Here is a 6,000-nt window from a genome sequence, read left to right as displayed (position 1 = left end):
CCTCCAATGCAATTCAATACTATGCTACTAGAATCTCATGATTCTACATAGAACAAAGAATTTCAACTACATGTTCACAAAAAAATTTCTTTCCCATTCAGTCAAGAACCAGATACACAAGTAGAAGAGATGTTTGTTTTTCAAAATGACAATCAGAATATGTACAATCTATAAAGTTAGAAACAACCTATGGTAGATGGGATTCCTCTAGCATTATAACCAACTCTAGATCCAAGAGCGAAAAATAATCTAATACCAATTAGACCCCTACATGGAGGAAAAAAAACTTGGAATCAAGGTGACGTACCTACAATCTTGAAGAACCTTTCATGGTCAACCAAAAAGTATAGTGCAGTAGAAGATTTGAAATGGACAAAGGCTAATATGTCAATGTTTGACATGATACAAAATTTTCTTAATTAGTGAGATGCACTGATGAAAACCCTGGACTATACAAAGACAACCGCTAATGTGAATATTGTTCCTTAAAAAAAAAGTCTCACAATAGGTTAATGCTATGGAGGCTGTGACGAGTATGTTTAAAGATAAGGTTGATGTGCCTCCTTTTCTTATTAGTATCAGGATCTATGAGAAGAATCTCCACAACTGCCTAATTTATTCAAGAGCTTGTTATAATGTTATGCCACTTTTGATAGCACAAAGGTTAGGACTCACTCTTCAGCCCTCTAATAGAGTAGTGATACAATTGGAAAAAATAGAAGTAAATTTTATTGGTGTGCTAAAAGATTTTTGGTTACAACTAATTGTTGATTTCTAAATTCAAGATATCATTGATATACGTGTGGTGGAAATTCTTGAGACATACATATTCTTGCTAAGTAGAGAATGGACAAAATGCTTAAGATAATGGTTTTCCACTAATTTCACTTAATTGTGGTTAGCATGGAAAGGGTTGAATAATCAGATCAAGATAGATGTGAAGCCAAAGTTAAAAACAATGATTATAGAATATAATGCACCAAATGATGTGGCATTCTTACAATCAAATTTGGATTCTTATAAAGTAATGCTTTTAATACAACTTTAACAAAAACATTGGCTAATCAAAATGGAAGATCCAAGATTCCCATCCCAAAAGAAGAAACTATGATGCAATTCATAGATAGCATTGTGGCAAACCTACAATGCCTAGATGAAGAAGCAAATCCAAATGTTTTGCATCTTCTAGGATTTTGCAAATTGCATAAAGCTAGTCATTCAAAGTTTGAATGTTCACATTGCTAGGAAGAAGTTGCTAAAGTATTAACATAGATAATGGAAATAAAGAAAGAACAAATCCCAAAGGAAGTACCAACAAAAAATGAAAGTTGTACAAATATATCTGAATCTATGAAAAGAGTTAAAGAAGAAATTGAAGATATACATGCATCATACAATAATACCTCCTGAAATGGTGGAGGTTTGTCTTCTCCTCCACCAAGAATGATCAAGGTCCAAAGAAGACAGTACATAAAAGGTCAAGGTTGGACTTCACTAGTCATTCATCCTAAGCCTAAAATGGACAAAATTATAGAATTGATTAGGGAAATTAAGGATAAACAATACAAACATAAGCGACCTATATCAAAGAGTAACAATGGAAAATCATCAAGTCCACCCTGTGAGTCATTAAAATGGGTTCCAAAGAAACAATCTTTTAAAGACCAAGTAAAATAAAATCTATGGATGAATAAGCATAAGTTTAGGAAACTAAAAGAAGAACCCACCTGGAAACTTAGGTTCATTCACTCCAAGTACAAATTAGGAGTTAGCACATGTATTGAGTTAATCAACACAAAATATAGTTCTTTTTATGCATCATATCGATTATAGTTTAGATGTACAAATAATGTTGCAAACTATGAAGTGTTGGTCCAAGGAATTCTCTTCAACTAGAGAAAGGAATTATAGATCTCATAATTGAAGGAGACCCCTAATTGTTGATAAGAAGGGTGAAATCAATATACTCTTGAAATGATAGGAGGTTGCTCGTTGACTAGAAAATAGTATGGGATCTAATGGATGACTTTAAAGCTTTGAACATCAAGTCCATTCCAAGGACAAGAAACATGGTATTAGAGGAACTTGCAATTGTAGCTAGTGCATTGCAACCCACCGAGAGAACAAGATTGAAGATATTTTTAGTATAATTGGTTGCCGCCCTATCTATCCTAGATAATATTACCAACTTCCAAGTCTTTTAGTATTATCAACATATAATTGAATTTATCATGTGCAATTCCCACTTTAAAGGGCAAGAGATTGATGACACCCTGGATGACAAACCTAAGGATGATGAACTTGAAGACAAAGATGGGATCCTAAAGTTGAAAGCCAACACTATCTCTAAGGGGATGGTTGAGTTGGAGCACATCTTTGATTGTGATGAATGAGCAATTAACAAAAGAATAGTCAAATAAAGGGGGATCAAGGAATGTGATTCATATAATTTGAGTACTGATGAAGATCCTACAATTGTAAGAATTGAAAGGGTGTGCAATGTTGAGGAAAGGGAAGATATGCTCAAATTGCTTAGGGAGTACAAGGATGTCATTGCTTGGAGTTATACAAAGCTCAAAATGTATGATCTTAAAATCATCACGCATGAAATTCTATTGAAACCAAATGACAAACCTCTCTATCAAAGGTAAAGATTTATCAACCCCATTATTAAACCCTTGATAATGAGGGAAGTTAACAAATTAATTGATGCAATGATTATATTCCCTATTTTTCATTCTATTTGGGTGGCTAACTTGGTTCTTGTGAGGAAAAAGACTAAAGAGATTCTTCTTTGTGTGGATTTTTGTAATTTGAACCTAGCATCTCAAAATTATAACTACCCTTTTCCCTCGCTCGATGAAGTACTACAAATTGTCAATGGTTTTGGGATGATGTCTTTCGAGGATGGATATTTTGGATATAACTAGGTAATAGTTGATGAAGAAGATAGGCTAAAGACTACCTTCACAACTAAATGAGGGACTTGTGCTTATAGAAGAATGTCTTTTGGGCTGAATAATGTAGGGGCTACATTTCAATAGGCCATGGACAACACTTTTAAAGGGATTAATAAACAAGTGTATAGTCATCTACATGGATGACTTAACTATCTTTTCAAAGGATCAGAGCACTCACATTGATGATTTAGGACATGTATTCAACCAATGCCATAAGTATGGCATATCACTTAATCCCAAGAAGTGTTTGTTTGGGGTTACTAAAGGAAAGCTCCTATGTCACATCATCTCTGATGTTGGAATCTCCATGGATCCTAAGAGAATACAAGCTATTTTGAATTTATCACCTCCACACAGTCATAAAGAACTCAACTCTTTCTTTGGGAAGACAAATTTTGTGTGAAAGTTTATAAGTGGATTTGGAAAGATAGTTCGCCCCCTTAATGATTTACTCAAAAAGGGAGGAAAAATAGAATTGGTTTTGGAAATTAAGAGATCATTTAAGGATATAAAAGTGGCTATTTTCATAGCCCTAGTGCTTATGAGTCATGATTATGGATTGCCATTCAAAATATACTCTTTCCCTTTAGAATATTCATGCTTTGGGATTCTTACACAGAAGAAGGAAAAGGAAGATGAAAGGCCTATTAATTTTATGAGTTGCCCTCTAAAAAATACTAAGTTAAACTATTTTAATCTCAATAAAAAGTCATTTTCTTTGATCAAAGTGGTAACAAAAATCTACCATTATATACTTAGGAGCATGGTATGTGAATTTGTGTTTGATCCTACAGTTAAGTCATTTCTTATGAAAAATGAATTGGGTTAAAGGAGAGGAAAATGGATGGCAATCCTAGAGGATTTTCATTTAGAGATTCAACCCATGAAGTTGGTAAGAGGGCAATGATTATCAAAAATGATATTTGATAACCATATCAAGGATGAAAATAAATTTCAATTTGATGATGAAACTAATGCAAAAGATCAAAAGAAGATTATAGTATCTCAAGTAGATATTGACCAAGGGATAATAATGGATGTTTGGGACTAGGATATTGTCTACTATCTTTTACAAAATTACTACCCTAATTGGATGAATACTTTTTATTGTAGGGGACTCAAAATGAAGTATGAATCCTACATGTTGTACACTCAAAAATTGTGTAAAAAAAAATATGAAGAAATTTATCTAAAGTATTTGGGACAATAAGTAAAAAAGGTTTTGATGTAAATTTCATGATAGGTATGGTGTAGGGCATGGTTCAGCAAAGGCTATGACCCATAATATTTCGAGATGAGGCTATTTTTGGCCTATGATCTTCAAGGATACTTTTGAACATGTGCATACTTGCCACATTTGTTAGACTACTGATAATAGAGAATGACATCCTACAATGCCATTACAACTAGTGTCCAAGGTATACCCATTTGCAAAGTGGGGACAAGAATTTATTGGTCTAGTAAACCCACCATAATCAACCAAACACACATTTTTTCTTATGTAGCTACTAATTATTGTATGCACTGGATAGAAGAAAAAAAAAATCAAATTTCACTACTAAGATAGTCACTAATTTCATGGAAGAACATATTGTTACTAGATTTGGGATGCCATTCTTCCTTGTTTATGATAACAAGTCAGCATTTGCATAAATATTCCTTACCCAATGGGCCTTCAAAAATCAAGTTATAATTATGTTATCTTCAAATTACTGTCTAAAAGGGAATGATGTAGTAGAGTCCAAAAATAAAAACTTGATCATAGTAATAAGACATTTGCTAAAGGGAAATCCTAGAGATTGGCATACTCAACTCAAATATGCCTTATTGGGAAACCAAGTCAGGGTAAAAAATGTTGTGGGGACATCCCCATATCTTTTTATATATAGATAGGAGCTAGTATTTCCACTTAACCTCAAGATTTTAGTTTTTAAATTCATGAGTGGGTATCCCGAAGATGCTAATAGGGTTCAAATTAGACTAATGAGCCTCTTGAAAATGGATGGAAAATAGATAGCTACTTTAGAACATATGGAAAAACATCAAGTTATCATTAAAAGGTGGTCTGAAAAAAGGGCCACAATTAAATCTTTCATAATATCTAATCTTGTTCTTCTATGGGACAAATTGAGAGAAAAGTCAGGAAGCAATACTAAGTTTCAATGGGCAATTCTTGAAACATTACTTTGAGGCCTAAAAGTGAGAAAAAATAAAAAATAAAAAAAATTCCCTTTTGCATGTGTGCTTATTTCAGAAAGTATGTTTTCTTTATAAGTTGTGTCTTTCTTTTAGTGTCAATTCGGGGTTTAGGTGCAATCAAGATTATGTCTTGAGACATTTCACAAATAACTCTTTATGGTTTCTACTTAAACTGGGAAGTATTTCTTTTCCAAAACATTCAAGTGATATGTATCTTCTAACAACTAGAGGTGGATGTTATTTATAGTCATAAAGGAGATACACTCTTGAAATTAGAATTGTAGATTAATAGTTCTCAACACTTTGGAATTGAAAGAATTGACTAAATTGGTACTTTCATATCAAGGTTGATGGTAACATAGGACAATCTAAAGCTTACCAGTTCAAACCAAAAGGTCTTTTCAAGGAATTGCTAAGGTCAGTGTTCAGCATGAGAGTATTCATAAAGTTTATAAAAGAGGAATGCAAGTGGTTATCAAATTAAAGAAGAATTTGAGAAATGACACCATTTACTTGGACACACATTCTAAGCATGGTCAGGGTAGAGAAAGAAAATAAAAAAGAAAGAATGTGTTAACAATGAAATAATTCAAAGAGTTCTAAGAATAATTAGACAAATAGAGATATGCACTCCAAAATGGCTATCTAACGTTTATTCAATCTCTTCATGGAAGAATCAAATGGAAAGATGCAAGCTCTATGAAGAACTTAAAATATTGTTCAAAACCTAAAATTCATAAAGTGATTACCCATTAAGAACTCTCATGAAGAGATTCTCTCATCTAATTAGATAGTAGTTGATACACATGATCTATGAAGAGTCTAGATAGATGGATTAGTG

The sequence above is a fragment of the Cupressus sempervirens genome, chromosome 7 (assembly GCF_028749045.1).
Source record: "Cupressus sempervirens isolate cs-2001-9-10 chromosome 7, ASM2874904v1, whole genome shotgun sequence".
NCBI lineage: Eukaryota > Viridiplantae > Streptophyta > Pinopsida > Cupressales > Cupressaceae > Cupressus > Cupressus sempervirens.
Note: the sequence above shows the minus strand (reverse complement) of the source record.